The following is a 19,360-nucleotide window of genomic DNA, read 5'->3' on the forward strand; positions in this document are numbered from 1 at the left end:
AGCGTTTTCTGAAACTTTGTTATAATGGAAGTCTCTAGTTTCTTTCTTTCTTCAACTGGAATTTGACCCCCTAAACATGCTCAAAAACTCACCAAAATTGGCACGCATATCAGAACCGGTGAAAAATTTTCGGGTTAAATCATGAAATTAACCCCTAAAGTGCCAAAATGGGCTCTCTAGCGCCACCAAGGCACACTAAAATGGCCGCTGTGGCCTGTAGGAATGTCGTAGAGACATAAAACCAAAATTGACGCGTTCGTCTCATCAAGCCCTACAATTCTCGTGCTCATACCCCTGACCTAAATCCAACAGGAAGTGACCTATTTGCTCTTTCGAAGTAAGATTTCGCCTCAAAACTGCTCTTCCTAAAAAAACATCTCGTCCTACACCGTTTATCGTATCGGCTTCAAACTCGCACACATTACAGATCAACTCGTGCTAATCAGATCTTCCGTATAACTTTTTCATTACTCGAACGGTTTGGATTTTATGGGCTCCATAAGGTGACATGTCACAAAACATCCTGACGATCTTCGAAAGCTGCCCCATAGGAAATGAATGGCAGCAGGGGGAGAAAGGGACCAATCTTAGAGCTTTTTCTAGCCTTTACAGCGTCTCCATACTTTGTGCTACAGACTCCATTCAAACTCTCAAATGTCGCCACAGGTCTCATCTATTCACTCATGTTTTCATCTTTTTCATATCTTTTACCGTTTTTAATCTGTGCCTCTCAAAGTACCATGAGCAAATGTGGAGAAATTGTCAGTTTATAATGGGTGTGTATTGCACGGAATGCTGTGAGCTAGAGTGGAGAGGACTCCAAAAATCGTCTAAAACTTTTGTCTTTAACTCGCTTCCATGGCCACAATTTTCACTGTACAGACACAATTTATACCACAAAACGTAGGAAAATTTGTCCTGCTCACAGATATGTTGACATGGAATCTCTCACATGTACACATTTTTGCTGAGTGGCTCCAAAGCGAAGGGAGCGCCGATTTTTTTCTCATTCACTCCCATGTAAACTCAGAGGAGAAATTTCTGGAAACAGCTGAGGTGCAACACATTTTAAACTCGTTCCTCTGACCACATTTTTGACTCGAGAAATATAAAACACGACACGTGCGTTCACGAGACGTGGCTGTCTCTCACAATCACTTTATTTTCTTCATTGGACCAACGGTTTGGGTATGGGAAGAACTTGTTCGAGGAGTTAAAACCCATTATAAACAGCCTTTGCTGACCTGCTCTCATGAGCTCTCTGTGTGCACCTCAGGTGCAGGCAAGTCATTAATCGCCATGACAACGGACGCACACACAGACACAGCCACACAGCTCTCTCTGTGTGTCTCACAATCTTTAAAGGACAGATTACAGCAGCAGAAACTTCATTTGAAACAGCAAATACACATTATTAACCCCTAAAGTGCCAAAATGGGCTTTCTAGCGCCACCTAGGTGCACTAAACTGGCCACTGCAGCCCGTAGGAATGTTGTATCAAGATCAAATGGCCACTGCAGCCCGTAGGAATGTTGTATCAAGATCAAACCAAAACTGTTGTGTTTGACTTACAAATCACCCATGACCTAATTCCAACAGGAAGTGAGCTATTTGACCTTTCAAAGTAAGATTTCGCCTTAAACATGCTCTTAAAAAAAACATCTCCTCCTACACCGTTTATTGCATCGGCTTCAAAGACGCACACATGCCAGCTCAACTGCTACTAAACAGTTCTTCTGTATAACTTTATCTCTCTCATCATCACATTATTTTCATGATTGGACCAACAGTTTGGGAATGGGAAGAACTTCTTCGAGGAGTTAAATCTCCACTAAAACAGGTCTCTCTGTGTTCTGTCTCTGTCTGTCTCTGCTCTTCTGCCAGGTGCACATGGCAACCGCTGTCACACACAAACTCACAGAAACATGATGTCTGTGCGTGTCTACATTTTACATGCAGACATGACAGGGGCAGCATCTCCATTTTAACCCTTCAGGTGCCAGAGTTAATTGAGGAAAATATTCCATTTTCATTTCAACATTTCAAAAGACTGTGGCTTGAAAGTGGTGAGAGATAAAGGCATACTGTAAATGAGAAAACTATTCATCATGACCAGAGTTTGTGATAGGAGTAAATTAACTCATCTAATTTGCATATTGTGGCGTCACCAGCCAGCAGCCATATTGGATTTCATAAATCTAAGTAAAACAACATTTTGAACATATTTACAGTAGATTTATTTTGTTTTGTGCTGTTTTTGTCGTCTCATCCTCAAAATAAAGGAACAGGAATCAGATAGGAGTAAATTAACTCATCTAATTTGCATACTGTGACATCACTTATACATACCTACAGCTACAGAAAGCATTCAAACATCAAATCGTTCAGCTCTGTAAGGATTTTCTGGTGTTTGTGGCAATATGTTTGATATTTCTAAATAATTCACAATGACGAGATATGCTGGGGGCCGAAACGGCGCGAGTGCGAGGTCCCGCGAAACGCTGCTTGCAGCTTTAATTATTATTATTATTCTTTCTCCTGCACCTTTAAACTGGAATTTGACCCCCTAAACATGCTCGAAAACGCACAAAAATTGGCACGCATGTCAGGACTGGCGAAAAATTTTAGGAAATCAAAAAATTAACCCCAAAAGTGCCAAAACGGCCTCTCTAGCGCCACCTAGCAGTCTAGGCACACTAAAATGGCCGCTGTGGCTTGTAGGAATGACCTAGAAAGATCAAACCAAAACTGTCTTGTTCGTCTCATGGAGACCTACAAATCACGCACTCGCATCTCTGGCCTAAACCCAACAGGAAGTGAGCTATTTCCCTTTCAAAGTAAGATTTCGCCTAAAAAATGCTCTTTTTAAAAATTCCTTAAAAAACTCCTCCTACACCGTTTATCATATCGGCTTCAAACTCGCACACAAGACAGATCAACTCATCCTAATCAAATATTCTGTATAACTTTGTCATTACTAGAATGGTTTGGATTTTATGGCGTCTTCCAGGTGATGTCGTACATAACCTCCTGACGATTTTTTGTGCCACCTAGACACACTAAAATGCCCGCTGCGACCGGTAGGAATCCCGTAGAAAGACCAAACCAAAACTGGCTCGTTCGTGTCATCAAGACCTACAAATCATGCGCCGTAACTACTGACCTAAATCCAACAGGAAGTGCACTATTGCCCTTTCAAAGTAAGATGTCATTTTTCACAAATTCTCTCTCTCAAAAAATATTTCCTCCTACACCATTTATCCTATCGGTTTCAAACTCGCACACATGACAGACCAAGCCCTGCTTAACAATTCATCTGAACAACTTTGTCATTACTGGCACAGTTTGGATTTTTTGCTTTGTTTAAGGTGACGTCACAAAACCTCTTGACAATTTTTGTTCCACATAGACACAGTAAAATGGCTGCTGCGGCCCATACAAATGCTGTAGAAAGATCAAATGAAAACTGGCTTCTTCAATTCCTCGAGACCTACAAATCATTCATTTACAACACTGACCTAAGTCCAACAGGAAATGAGTCAGTGCCTCTGGAAGGTGACATGTCACAAAACCTCTTGACAATTTTTGCAACACCTAGACACACTCAAATGGCTGTGGCACCCTGTAGGAATGACGTAGACACATCAAACTAAAACTGGCTTCTTCGTCTCCTCGAGATCTACAAATCACTCATTGACACCACTGACCTAGATCCAACAGGAAATGAGCTAGTGTCTCTGAAAGGTGACATGTCACAAAACCTCTTGACAATTTTTGCAACACCTAGACACACTCAAATGGCTGTGGCACCCTGTAGGAATGACGTAGACACATCAAACTAAAACTGGCTTCTTCGTCTCCTCGAGATCTACAAATCTCTCTTGACACCACTGACCGAGATCCAACAGGAAATGAGCTAGTGTCTCTGAAATGTGACATGTCACAAAACCTCTTGACAATTTTTGCACCACCTAGACACACCAAAATGGCTGCTGCGGCCCGTATGAATGGTGTAGACAGATTAAATCAAAACTGGCTTCTCTGTCGCATCAAGATCTACAAATCACTCACTGACACCAATAACCTAACTCCAACAGGAAATGAGCTAGTGCCTCTGAAGTAACATCAGCAAATGTGTCAGCTGTGAGCTAGACATCATAAATGTGCATGAAGCCTATATCTATGCATACAGAACGAGTGTATCTCTCTTGTGGTATGTTCAGATTGATGATTGGACCTACGGTTTGGGACTGAAAGGGAGGAGTTGAAAGCCACCTCCATCTGCCTGCTCTTCAACTTGTCTCTCTCTGTCAGTGGTGGACTTAGGATGTTTGTAGGTCAGGGGTGAAAAGGAAAAAAGGCATCTACTGCATGACAGGGGGGGCCATTGATGTGGAAAAAAATCAGTTTACCCCCTAAACCTGCTCAAAAACTCACCAAAATTGGCACGCATGTCAGGATTGGTGAAAAATTTTAGAAAATGAAGTAATTAATCCTCAAAGTTCCAAAATTGGCTGTCTAGCGCCACCTAGATACACTACAATTGCCGCTGCGGCTTGTAGGAATCACTTAGAAAGATCAAACAAAAACTGTCTTGTTCGTCTCATCAAGATCTACAAATAACACGCTTGCACCTCTGACCTAAACCCAACAGGAAGTGAGCTATTTGCCCTTTCAAAATAAGATTTCGCTTCAAAAATGCTCTTTCTTCAAAATCCTTAAAAAAAAAATAAAAAAATTCTCCTACACCGTTTATCGTATTGGCTTCAAAGTCACAACCCTGACAGATCAACCCCCGGGGAACATATCACCTGTACAACTTTTTCATTACTCGATCGGTTTGGATTTTATGGCCTCTCAAAGGTGACAGGTTACAAAACCACATGACGATTTTCGCGCCCCCTAGACACACTAAAATGCCCGCTGCGACCGGTAGGAATCCCGTAGAAAAACCAAACCAAAACTAGCTTGTTCGTGTCATCAAGACCTACAAATCTCGCACTGCAACCCCTGACCTAAGTCCAACAGGAAGTGCGCTATTGCCCTTTCAATGTAAGATAATGTTTTTCACAAATTCTATCTCTCAAAAAATATTTGCTCCTACACCGTTTATCCTAGCGGTTTCAAACTTTCACACATTACAGACCAAGCCCTGCTTAACAATTCCTCTGAACACATCAAAGACCAAGGAGCTGGTGATCGACTACAGGAGGAAAAAAACTGACATCCCACCACTCATCATCAGCGGGGACTGTGTGGAGAGGGTGTCGGACTTCCGCTTCCTGGGTGTTCACATTGAGGAGGGCCTGACCTGGAGTGTGAACAGCTCGGAGGTGCTGAAAAAGGCCCAGCAGAGACTACACTTCCTGAGGGTGCTCAGGAAGAATAACATCACACAGAGACTCCTGGTGTCCTTCTACCGGTGCTCCATAGTGAGCATACTAACATACTGTGTATGCGTGTGGTTCACCAGCTGCACAGCAGCCCAGAGGAAAGCGCTCCAGAGGGTCATTAACACGGCCCAGAAAATCGTCAGTTGCCCCCTCCCCTCGCTGGACAACCTTCACAGTGCTCGCTGTGTCAAAAGAGCGCAGAACATTGTAAAGGACCCTTCTCACCCTGGACACTCCATGTTAGAACTGCTGCCATCAGGCAGACGATACAGGACAATCAAATCAAGAACAGTTTCTATCCAACAGCAATAACCACCCTCAATGCCATAAAAAACAATCTCTAACACAACACATATATACAATAACGGGATCATGCAATGATGGAATGAATGGTTGTGTGTGTTTGTGTTTGTTTTTGTATTTATTACTGTAGTGTTTGTTTTTGTATTTATTACTGTAGTGTTAGCTGTTTTTAATGGTGATGCACTGGCTGTTTGACACTTTTTAATTTCGTTGTACATGTCACATGTTACAATGACAATAAAGGACTATTCTATTCTATTCAGTGAGGCTGAGTAAATCGAGATGATTATCTGATATTAATTTGTTTACTAACACTGCTTTAGATGTTAGAGACCTGATATTTAACAGTCCACTTTTAATTCTCCTGTTTTGTCTTTCTGTCACAGAAGAGGTTTTATTTTTTATTAGGTTGTTATGCACAACTCCTCTTTGTTTAATTTTAGATTTAGATAATTTAGGTGGTCGGGGGTCAGACACCGTTTATTTTAAACTATGGGTGGGTAACTGCACTAGAAGCTCAGATAAGTGTGTTAGACTGCGACTCTGATTCCTGGTCTCAACTCTGGGTTGTCAGGGTTTTGAATTACTAATAAACTCGGCCAGGTTTCTACGTAGATATGAGAGCAGCTCCATCCAAAGTGGGATGAATGCTGTCTCTCCTAATCAGAGCAGGTTTTTCCCAGAAAATTTGCCAATGATTAACGAAACCCACATCGTTTGCTGGACACCACCCGAACAGCCAGTAATTAAATGATGACATGCGGCTAAACATCTCATCAGTGGTCCGATTTGGGAGGGGTCCAGAGAAAACTACGGCGTCCGACATAGTTTTAGCATATTCACACACCGAGGCAACATTAATTTTTGTGACCTCCGACTGGCGGTAGCCTTAGCCAGCAGTTTTAAATTTGACTCAGTGTCGCCCGCTCTGGCCCCAGGGATACATCTGACTATGGTTGCTGGTGTTGCTAACTTCACGTTTCTCAAAATAGAGCTGCCAATGACCAGAGTTTTCTCCTCAGCGGGTGTGTCGCTGAGTGGGGAAAAACGGTTGGAAACATGAACAGTGGTGGTGAACAGTGGTTTTCGGCTTGGTACTACGCTTCTCCCAGACAGTTACCCAACCTCCCGGCTACATGGGGGTTACCAGGGGACCACTAGCAGAGGCTATGCTAAGTGGCTCTGTGCCAGCTACAGGGGGCTGGCTAACTACCGCAGCTACAGAGTAATTTTCCGTGGTGCAGAGCTGCGCTTCCACTAAAGGAGGCAGAGGCATAACTGAACATCTGGCACACCGAGCAAGAAAGAGCAGGAGAAGGAGAAGCCATCGCTAAGTGTTAAGCTAATGTAGCCATCAAGGCTAATAACGTGTAAACAGTTAAGATTAGCAAGAGAGTCGTTAAAGAGAGGAGAGCTATAAGTGCTTAAACAGAACTAGTGTGGGTTAAGACGTGAAGTAGATGTTAAGCATCAGCACAGGTCATTGTGAAACAGTTTCACCTGCTGCTGAGACAGTTGCTCTCTCCCTATCCTTCCTGACTTATTCTTCTCTAGTTTTGCATTCTGCTAGTGTACTTGTCACTACTGGTAGCATGAGGCAGTACCTGCAGCTCAATCAGGGTGCACAGGTTTTCCAGCTCCCCCAGGATGTCACATCCATGTGTGCTGTTGCAAGAAGGTTTGCTGTGTCTCCCTGCACAGTCTCAAGAGCATGGAGGAGATACCAGGACACTGGCCATTACACAAGTCACCAGCATGAGGGCCCGATGCCCTCTAGTGGGACCTGTGCTCACAGCCCAGCACAGTGCAGCTTGATTGGCATTTGTCAGAAAAGCAGAATTGGCAGGTCTGCCATTGGTGCCCCGTTCTCTTCACAGATGAGAGCTGGTTCACACTGAGCACATGTGACAAGTGTGAAAGTGTCTGGAGATGCCATGGTGAACATTATGCTGCATGTAACATCATCCAGCATGACTGGTTTGGTGGTGAGTCAGTGGTGGTCTGGGGAAGCATATCCTTGGAGGGTGACACATACCTCCATGTCATAACCAATGGTACCCTGACTGCTGTTAGGTACCTAATGAAATCCTGTGTCAGACCTTATGCTGGTGCAGTGGGCCCTGGGTTCCTCCTAGTGCAGGACAATGCCCGGCCTCATGTGGCCAGTTTGTTGGCAGTTCCTGGATGACCAAGGCATTGATGCCGTTGACTGGCCCTCTTGTTCCCCGACCAAATCCAATTGAGCACCTATGAGACATTATGTATTGGTCCATCTGACGCCATCATGTGCCTTTGCAGACTGTCCAGGAGCTCACTGATGCCCTGATCCGGGTCTGGAAGGAGATCCCCACGTCACCCTCTGCCGACTCATCAGGAGCATGCGGAGACATTGTCAGGAGTGCATACAAGCATGCTGGGGCCATAGACACTACTGAGTCACATTATGAGTTGTCCTGATAAAATTCATGCAAGTTGGATCAGCCTGTGATTTCAATTTTTTACTTTGATTTTCGGTGTGATTTTGAATCCAGCCGTCAGTGGGTTTGTTACGTCCCCGCCAGGGGTCTCGGGGATGGGGGGAGTAACACCATGAAATAGAGAGATATTTCAAAAGAAGGAAGAGGTAGCCAAACAAATAGCAAAAAAGGAAAAAAGGAAGTTTATTTACAACGAAAATATGAAGGAAAGGACCATCAACGAAAAATGGGCTCCAAAGGGGAACTGGGTTGCCTATAGCAGGGAAACACACAAAACAGAAAAGATAAATCACAGCCAGCTAAGTATCACAACACTATGCCGAAACTCTCAACTGTTACCCACGTCTGAATGACACAACTTTGTCACAGCCTCTTGGCCCACTGGCAACGGCACTACTCCTCCTCCATTCATATATATCCACCCTGATTAGGAGTGATGGGGATCAGCTGCACACTGAAAGACGACAAAGAAAAACACAAAACTCAGGGCGTGCCCAAAACGCACAGGCACGAAACAGCCCCTCCCATAAAATCAAACATCTAGTTTGACCATATGGTAAACAACAATAACACAACACTGCCATCTGAATACAAATAAACACCTTACCTAATTTTTACCTCAACACATTTCATACTCACACTCCAGTCAGAAAGTCTCACCCTCTGGACAGTGCATCTGCCACCACATTGTCTGCTCCCTTTTTGTGCCTAATCTAGTGTTGATGCCCTGTGCCATCGAGGCCCAACACGTCAACTGCTGATTATGGTTGTACATCTTTAGCTGGAACGGCAGAGAGAAGTTCTGAGCAGACAACACAGGAGCACTGCAAAGGGGAAATTTAGCAGAGTTACCAATATCAATGTCACGTTCTAGCATGTTGCTAAGTGAGGGAACGTCACCAAAAAGAGTGGATTGAAGCTGAAACAAGCGGGGCACATCACGCTGTTCTTCTGCAAGATATGACAAATGTGACTCAACATTGGACAGAAACTCAGAGTTAGTCAACCTAACACATCATTAACCATCAGAGGGCACTAACAAACTGTCATCCAACTCAGACTTTACACAACACAAGGAAATCGTACCACCATCAGAGGCAGCGGCATCCAGAGAAGTTGCCAGCTTCTCTGGAGCAGTCTGGAATAAAAAGGCTTCAACATGTTAACATGGCACAAACGGTTTTTCCTACTACGTTCAGGTGTCTGAATGACGTTGTCTGTGTCCGACACTTTGCTTTCCACTACATAAGGTCCTGAAAAGCGGGCAGTGAGGCAAGAGCCAGGTATAGGCAGTAAAACTAACACCTGATCACCTGGGTGGAACTGTCGTTCAACTGCTGTCCTGTCAAAGCACTGCTTCATGCTCTCCTGGGAGGAGCATCCCTCGCCAACATGCGTGCACACCACAAACGCTTTTTACACCTGGGAACATAATCCAACACATTAGATTTCCCAAAAGACAAAAACTCCAGTTGCTCTTTCAACAACTTTAAAGGGCACGCATGTTGTGACCAAAATGTTTAAATGGCTCACCCACCACTGATATTGGAAGCAGGGGAGCTGGAAACACATCTGATTTCATTCTTGGCCAGAAAAAATGTTTCAACACATGACCATAGGTTTTCTTGACACGTAAATGACCAGACTACATATGTTCATGGGCTAGCTCCAGAACATGCTGACGGCTACCACTTGGCACAACAATCTGAAATACAGTGCCCCAGTCCTCACCTGAATCATCTGGTTTCATAGTCCATTTTGTCATCAACACACCATTATCCATAAAAAATGCCTGTTTGTCAGTACACTTACTGGCACCACCCACTGCTGCAGCGCGACACTTCGCTAGAGACTGGTCACTTTTCTGAGCACTGATGAGTGCTTCACGAGTCAGCGGAAGTGGAACTGCAGGAGCAGTGACAGACTCTAGCACAGCCTCTTTCGCATCACCACTTGAAACAACAGAGGGTAGCCTGTCTTCAGACAACACAGAGGGGAAAAAGAGTCAGACAAGTTAACACCCTCAGCCTGCTTACGGGCCTGAGCACAAGTCAAATCAAGGGCAGTTTCTGGGTGATTTCACTTCTGGGTGATTTTGGGCTAGCCCGTCAGTGTCAAGTCCAAGAATAGGAACATCCACCACTTCAGGGACTGGATAAACTCTACCTCCTGCTATATCATTTCCCATAATGAACTCAACACCGTCAATAGGGAAACACGAGCGAACAGCGACCTGATAGAAACCAGTTACTGACTTGGACTGCACATGGATACAATGAAGGGGAGCTGGCACAAAACCCATCTCAATCCCCCTCATCACAGCACTCGCCTCACAGGCAGACTTCTCGTCCAAAGGCAGGACATTGGAGAGGATGAGGGACTGTGAACACGCAGTGTCCCGCAGCACCTTGACCGGGTGCTGATCCTCAGCTAGTCCTGTGAGAGACACAAAACCGTCAAAAATGAAGGGTTTAAAACCCACATCTGGCTCTTTGGCAGCCGAAAGCTGTTCACTGCACACAGGAGCCACAGTTTTGATCAGTCCTACCCCTTTTGGTTTCCTGGTCACAGCAGCCTGCTGTCGCTGTTTCAAAGCCACACAGTCAGCTACCAAATGACCAGGTTTATTACAATAAAAGCACAACCTCTCTGCCTTAGCAGCTAGAACTGGCACAGGGTTAGGGGTGTCTTTAGCCTCACTGGATTTCTGAGCAGAAGAGTCATAAATACGGCCTTATGCGTGAGCGCAAACTCATCTGCCAGAAACGCAGCCTGCTGCAGAGTACTCACCTTTTGTTCATTTAGGTACACCACGACACGTTCAGGGAGGCAATTTTTAAACTCCTCCAAGAGCATAAGCTCACATAAAGCTTAATGATCATCAGCTTTACATGAGGCACACCATCAATTAAATATAACACTCTTCTCCCTAGCAAAGTCAGCGTACGTCTGCCCCGACACTTTTCTAAGGGCACGGAAACGCTGCCTATAGGCTTCAGGCACAAGCTCATAAACACGCAAGATAGCACCTTTAACAAGGTCATAATTTAAGCTATCTTCAACTGAAAGAGAAGCACAAGCCTCTTGAGCCTTAGCGGACAACTTACATTGTAAGAGTATAGCCCACACATCATTTGGCCAGTGCAGAGCAGCTGCAATGCGCTCAAACACACCAAAATGGGACTCAACCTCAGATTCACGAAAAATGGGGACCAAAGAAATGTGCTTGCTAACATGAAAAATGTTGCTTCTGGACCAGGCTGTGACTGCACACTAACAGCTCGCCTGTATCTCCAACTGATGCAGTTTAATGGCTGTTTCTGCCTCCAGCGTCTTCAGCTCTATCTCCCAGCGCAGCTGAAACTCGCACTCCCACTCCTCTCTCTCCAGCTTTAGGCGAGCTAGACGCACCTTAACTCTAGCATCTAATCTGGAGCCAAAAGAACAGTGAGCAGAGGGTGAATCAAAATGAGGAAGAGTGAACGGTTTCTCCTCCTTGTCACCTCGGTCTACCGGAGAACCACTAACCGGCTGCAGCTCGGCCGCCTCCCCAACCGGAGAATCAGAGCGACCGGAGGCACCGGATAACGCTGGAGCATCACTCAAGACCACCAGATCGGGATGTTCCTCCACTACCACCAGGTGTTCACATGAGTGCCCGAAGAAGGAGCTGGTACAGCTCAGTTGAGCACTCACCTGTCTAAACTGGGGCAGCTGCAGGCTTATGAGCAATGACACACCGGTGTGCTGATGTCACACCTGACTGCACAGACCGCCGACACTATTTAATTTTATTAACCTTTTAAGGAATCTCATTTCAGTCGCTTATATCCGCGTTCTCATTCTTTTGGTCACTACCAAAAGCTCATGACCACAGGTGAGGGTTGGAACATAGATGAACCAGTAAATCAAGAGCTTTGCCTTCTGGTACAACGCCCGCAGCACATTGGACACCAAACCAATCCACTTATCCATCTTGCACTCCATTTTATCCTCACTTGTAAAACAAGACCCCGAGATACTTGAACTTCTTAACTTATGGCAGTAACTCACTCCCGATCCAGAGGGGGTAATCCCTCATTTTTCCTGTAGGTATTGACTCTACGAATCGGCCTGAAAGAAGTTGTAGCAACAAAAAAGAGAAACCAAGGGCAAATCCTGGAGCCAGAACCAGGAGGGGAGCTTGTCAACAAGCACATGGTGGCTGGACCTTGAGACATGGGGCTCGGCTGGGCAAAGTCTGAAAAATCTAAATAGAGCCGCTGCTCTGTGGGCCCACTGCTTGCAGGGATGGGCACTGGTGTCAAGAGCGTTGTAAGCCAGACAGCAGAAAACTCAGGGACCTAGGCCTGCTGACCCCTGGTATCAACGACCGGCTATTTATTTATTATTATTATTTATCGTATAGAGTACTTTTATTTTGCTGTGTTACATAAGAAAAGGTTCTGAGTACTTCTTCGAGCTGCTAAGAATTATGAGAGTAAAAAAAAATGATACTGTCAGAGGTATTCATTCCATCTGCTTCCAAAAGGACAGGAAAATGAAGAATTAGCTGCACTTGAAAAACATACTTGGACAGGTTCCAGGAATGTGGGATTTATGTTCTGCTTTAATAGAGGTAATTGATGTTTTACTTTCACCAGAGAAAAGGCTTCAAGGAATAAGACCATCTTTTCCTTGGTCTCTTGGGGAAACTTTCCTAACAGCAATAGTCGGAAATGGTTTCTCATCTTCATAAAGTCTGTACTTTTCTGCATGACTGAGCCGTTTCCTCAACAAACCACAACAATTTACAGATGTTTCAAGCTGAACTTAAGACTTATGACTTTTCAGCCTTTGGTGTGGAGTTCCTCCTGATGTTTATAGCTTTTTCAGGGCCTGCAGGCAGCTTGTCGAGATACAACTGTGAACTCTGATTGGTTTGTAAGGATTAAATTTCCCCTGGCAACCAAACCAAACTCAGCTTTAACCCGTCCACATGGATTCAGATCCACTGCGACTGTGAGCTCTCATTGTTCATCTCTGGTTGAACCACTCTGTGGTCGACATGCCTGTGGTCGCAGCACTTCATACAGGAATGCACCATGGGATATGGGGAGGGGGGAGAGGTGGATTGTGGGCATTTTATGTGTAGCAGCTCTAGGTGTTGACCAGATATCAGGACCTCGCAGCCTTGAAAAACTGATTACAGCCTGGATTTCACTTTTTTTTGTTTTCCATCTATCTATCTATCTATCTATCTATCTATCTATCCAGCTGTCAGATAACTTGAGATGTAGTGGAGTAGAAGTACCTGAAATTGTACTTAAGTACAGTAACGCAGTAAATGTACTTTCCACCACTGCAGATCAGTTCCCTTTCTAGGAAAGTTTAAGGAAACTATGAAAACTTAAGTTTTGCCCTCCACTGACTTTATGACATTATTATTCTTCACGTAGCGTTGTACCCTTTTGTGTTTTACAGTTGTGATGATGCTTTTACTTTTAAATATTCTGGATCTTTGTGTGGATGTATTCAAATTCTGTTGCTCTTATATATTTTTTAACTTTTGGAAAACTTCTTTTTTATTTGCTCCAACACACTGCTGTCAAAGAGGGAAATAAAGAGTGAAAATGCTTGAACAAAAAGCATTTAGTTATATACAGAAACACTTCGACCAGCTCTGCCCGGCATTTTCAACAGGAAACAGACTTTTCTACGTTTCTATTTTTTCTAAACTCTGAATTTCTCTCCAGAGGACCATAAAGTTTTAAAATGAGCTGAATTGCTTCATGTCACAACGTCTTTCCCAGCAAAAGAGGTGAAAAATGACAATACATAAAACATAAAACATATCTTTAAAAGCAACACTGTCACCCAAGCAGCGTGTCCTGACACAACAAATCAAACGACCCTTGGTGTCTCAAATACTTTGGAGTCCAGGAAGACGCGTGATCCCTTCAGTGTCAGAGGCCACCACAGCTGTGGGATGACAAATGGTCTGATTTGTTTAAACGGTGGAAACATTTGGAGAAATATCGATTACTGTGTTTAAACTGTTGAGACTTTTCAGGATAAATCACCAGCTTGTTTAAATAACAGATCAGTAATTAGTTCACACACGCATTAAAACAGCGTCATCAAGCTGTGGTGAAAGTTCTGCTCAAAAACACCCCGTAGATATGGGTGGAATCAGACAGGCAGCATCAGCAGTGTAATTTACCAACAGACCCTGAACACAAAACTGTAAGTCTGTCTTATTAGGGTGACATATTTGGAGGGTTTCACCTCTGTCTTATTGCTGCAGGATCTTAAAGCAAATTTTTGTGCCCATTACCTGCGTGTATATAGCCACTGGACAGTTTTTTTGGAGTATTTTGCAACTGGCAAATATTTGCCCTTAACGGCTATGAAAGGTTGTGCTAACTACAGTGGCATGCAAAAGTTTGGGCACCCCTGGTCAAAATTTAATTTACTGTGAATAGTTAAATGAGTAACACATGAACTGATTTCCAAAAGGCATCACGTTAAAGATGAAACATGCTTTTCAATATTTAAAGCAAGATTAGTGCATTGTGAAAAAAGGAAATAAGCACCATGCAAAAGTTTGGGCACTCCAAGAAATTTGAGCTCTCAGACAACTTTTACCAGGGTCTCAGGCATTAATTAGCTTGTTAGGGCTCTGGCTTGTTCACAATCATTGTTAGGCAAGGCCAGGTGATGCACATTTCAAAGCTGTCATTATAAATACCCTGACTCCTGAAACCATGACCTGTCAATCAGCAGCCATGGGCTCCTCTAAACAGCTCTAATCGCACTCTGAATACTAAAATAACTGATGCTCACAAAGGAGGAGAAGGCTCTAAGAAGATAGCAAAGTGTTTTCAGGAAGCGGTTTCCATAGTTCATAATGTAGTTAAGAAATGGCAGTTAACGGGAACTGTGGAGGTCAAGTTGAGGTCTGGAAGAGCTGCATGTAGGATTGTTAGAAAGGCAACTCAAAAGCCCTGCTTGACCGCAAAAGACCTGCAGACAGATTTTTCAGACTCTGGAGTGGTGGTGTGCTATTCTACTGTGCAGTGACACCTGTACAAATATGACCTTCATGGAACAGTCATCAGAAGAAAACCTTTCCTGTGTCTTTACCACAATATTTTTGTGGGCGTGTTACACCAAAACCTGTTTCCCCCCAGCAATATTTTTGCAAGCGCACCGTTGCTGGCACCGCCAAGAACGATTGTGACTGGTTGAAAGAAATAAAAAAAGCCGGGGCATTTTTTTCTCCAATCTTAAAGTGAGAGTCGGCGCAGGCTAAACTGCAAGCTGAAGGTTTTGCCATGGCCGTCATAGTCCCCCAACCTAAACATCATTAAAAATCTGTGGATAGACCTCAATAGAGCAGTGCATGTAAGAGGGCCCAAGAATCTCACAGAACTAGAAGCCTTTTGCAGGAAGAATGGGTGAAAAACCCCAAACAAGAATTGAAGGACTCTTAGCCGGATGCAAAAAGTGTTTAGAAGCTGTAATACCTGCCAAAGGCGGCACTTCTAAGTACTGACCATGCAGGGTGCCCAAACATTTACTTCAGGCCCTTTACCTTTTTTGTTATTTTGAAAGTGTAAACTTTTTTTTTTTTTTTTTTTACTCTGGCACCTTAACTATTTTCAAAGTAAAAAATCATCCCCGTTCAGAATCAGTGTACTTTAATAGTGAATTAGAAAAAAATGCCTTCTGGCACCCTTTCACAGCCCAGCTTCAATGTCACTGCTATAGCAGATCCTCCCAGCTGCCCACCAACATCGTTAGATGTTGATATGTGGTTGAATTTAGGTTGTGACATCAAGTGACCAATTTCAATATTATGAATAATGGATGTCACCAATTGGTTTGTGGACTACCATTTTGAGGCCTCAAAGTTGGCATTTCAGCCATCCCCATCTTGTTTTTTTGGAGCCAGAAGTGACCATATTTGGACCAGAGGGTGGAGCTTACTTAAATGGTCAGGCTCCGTCATATCTTAGAGAGCTCATAATGCCATATTATCCCACTAGAACACTGCGCTCTGAGAATGCAGGGTTACTCGTGATCCCTAAAATCTCCAAAAGTAGATCAGGACCCAGAGCCTTCAGCTATCAGGCTCCTTTTCTGTGGAATCACCTTCCTGTTTTGGTCCGGGGGGCAGACACCGTCTCCACATTTAAGACTAGACTTAAAGAGGCAACAGATAAAATCTTTTCCTAAATATATCATTATGAAAATACTGTGGGTTGCAAAGGGTAGAGGCCACAGTAAAATCAGACTATCAGCGTTTACATAGGTTACTTAGTGGCTTTGCAATAAGCTTCTGCCACCGGTGCCAAAATTTCAAGGAAAAAATCTGCTTTACGGCAGGAAACGCGTCATGTATTGCGAAATTGGTCGGTCAGCCAATCAGGAACTGGAGTGGGTCCTTATGAGGAGTTGGGCATGAGATAGTTGAGTCACGAGCACAATGGCAGAGAGACAAAGTTTGGAGAAAAGTGAAAAACGGCCTAGCAAAAGAAAACGAGCTCCTCTGTCTGAGGAGGCAAAGATATCAGAAAGGAGAGTGATAAAAGAAGAGGAAAAACAAGAGTAAACCTCAGTCAGGAGTTCAAGAGATGGAGGGAGCTCCGTGACCAAAGAGGCCTCAAAACTGATGTCCAGCTAGCTTTCTTTCTAATGGATCAGTAAGTAACACAGCTAAATGTTAGCTAGACGAGAGAGGACTGTACTGTACTGGCTGCTAGTTCATTCCTAGCTGGCCAGCATCGCAAATCACCGCAACCAGGGACCGGGTAGCGAGTGTTGGTCGGCTGACATCCTCGTTGCCATTCTACGGCAGCCCTCGGACAGTGATATCCCCCTCCCTTCCTTCTGTTCTCTTCTCACGGAGGCAGCTATCGACGGATATCGCCCAGCTAAGTTACGCCCAGCTAAGTGAACATTGAACTTTGTTTCCCATTCAATTTGAGCTCTAACCGGCCGCATCGTTCCATATGCATATTGGTATAATTCCACTGTGTCTACTGTTGTTTGTACTGATACTGTACATATTGGTATAATTTACTGTGAGTTGCTTGTACTGTGCATTCTGGTATAATTATTTGCATTACTATTTGTTTGTTTTTTCAGATAAATCTTTTAATTGTTGCTCATTCTCTTTACTCAATACTCACATATTTAGTAGAGTGTCCACACACCCTCTCATTCTACATATACATAGAGGTATACCGGTGGCTTTACAGCCTACATTTTATTTAATTTAGAGAGTCTAATAGAGTCATATTATTGATTATCTCTGATCCCCATGGTCAATTTGGTCGTAGCGACAGTGCGACGCAACACCACTGCGGCTAGGTGGCACCAAGCTAAAAAAAATATCTGTTGCCTCTTTAAGACTTTCCTTTTTGATAAAGCTTATAGTTAGGGCTGGCTCAGGCTTGCCTGGGACCAGCCCCTAGTTAGGCTGACATAGGCCTAGTCTGCAGGGGGACCTCCTATAATACACTGAGCACGTTCTCGCCTTCCCTCTCTCTCTCTCTCCTTTGCTTACACTCATGTCCTGTTACTGCATGTCACTAACTCGGCTTCTTCTCTGGAGTCTTTGTGCTCCACTGTCTCGCAGGTGAACTCATATCGGAGCGGTGCCTGGATGATGTGACGTGTGTGGTTGTGCTACTGCGGTGGTCCTGCCTGATGCCGCCTACTGCTGCTGTTATTAGTCATACTTCTACTGTTATTATACACCAGAGATGGGGACTCGAGTCATTGTCACTTGGACTCGAGTCGGACTTGGAAGTTAAAGACTCGGGACTTGACTTGACTTGAGACATGATGACTTGAATGACTTGAGTGTTATTCACATCATGTTTTCGGTTAGAATATAAAATTAATAAATTAATTTAAAGGGCCAGTGTGTAAAATGGGTTGAAAACAGTGACATCAGTGGTCAAATTCTAGATTGTAGGGCTCACTCGCTCACCCCTCCCGTCGGGTAAATGACGGTGGCCTCGTAGGGACAAAAAGCCTTGCGCACGAGTTTTTCAGGAGTAGGTCTATCTAGCAACGAGGTGAATGTTTATTTAGAAATCTAAGCCATGTTACGATATTGTAATGAATCCCTCACGAGCAGGAGACCAGAGGAGCGTTCGGGAAAAAGGCCAGTTTATTTGAGCACTCCAGAAACTCCGGTAACACTCCAGGGGGTAAAAGACTCCGTCCCAAACTCTGACTCTTCTGTCGTAACAGACACACTTCATAACTTTACACACATACTTGTTTACCATACTGAGTGGGGACCCCCTCCCCTCTCTGCTCCGCCAATCTCCAGCCCGCACACTGACTGACAGCGTAGCCGGTAAACAGAGCTCAGCTGTTTATTTAGCCTAGCGATATCTCCGGACTATACTAGCTGCAATGGACGACTTTGAACGCGATTTTGAAGAGTTTCTTGTAGCGGACACAGACCCAGAGCCATACCTGTTTGAGCCGGAGCATACAGATGAGGAACTCCATGTGTTTGATGCTGAGCGGGTGTTGTTTATTAAATAGCGATGATGTGAAGGTAATGAAGGAGACTCCAATGACACCGTCTAACTTGCATAAAGAAAAGGTTTATTACAAGAAGTATAGCATCTATCAAGCATCCAGGATGCTTGGAGAGGTTCTCAGCCAATGTGAACTGCTCTGAATAACGGCTCAATTTACCCTGCATATATAGGTCAGTTGTTTTGATGAACTTTGAGACAAAATGTGACAAGTGACAGAGAGACAATCTAGATGGAATCCAACCTTTCATCTTACTTATCTATCCTTGACCTGGGCCATAATAAAATCTTGACCTGGGCCCCTAACTGATCATATAAGACCCCGGTCATCACATAACATGTGGCACGTCAGATACTACACGGGCGAGAAGAGAGGCTGAATGCACATAATGGGATTCGGTGCTACTGCTACCATCGTTGGGGAGATATATCATCAGGAGGAAAAGCGCCGCAGAGAGTACATCACAAAGAGTGAAGTTGCGTCTTCTTTTCCTCGCAGATGACGGTTCGGGTTCATTCTCTCCTGTTGCGTGGTAAGTGTGGTCAATTCGCAAACTTTATAACTAAAAAAACCTTTCACTACTCTCTGTCGACGAACTACTAACACTCTCTGCTGTTTCCTCCTCCTTCTTCCTTCCTT

The 19,360-nt window shown here is 44.1% G+C and overlaps 1 protein-coding gene across 6 annotated transcripts in view; it reads right to left on the reverse strand.

Moving 5' to 3' along the window:
* Positions 1–19,360, reverse strand: part of sugct (succinyl-CoA:glutarate-CoA transferase) — a 301,740-nt gene that overhangs the window by 238,611 nt on the left and 43,769 nt on the right. The window lies entirely within an intron of this gene.

This window comes from Epinephelus moara, chromosome 11 (assembly GCF_006386435.1).
Source record: "Epinephelus moara isolate mb chromosome 11, YSFRI_EMoa_1.0, whole genome shotgun sequence".
In the NCBI taxonomy this organism is placed as follows: Eukaryota; Metazoa; Chordata; class Actinopteri; order Perciformes; family Serranidae; genus Epinephelus; species Epinephelus moara.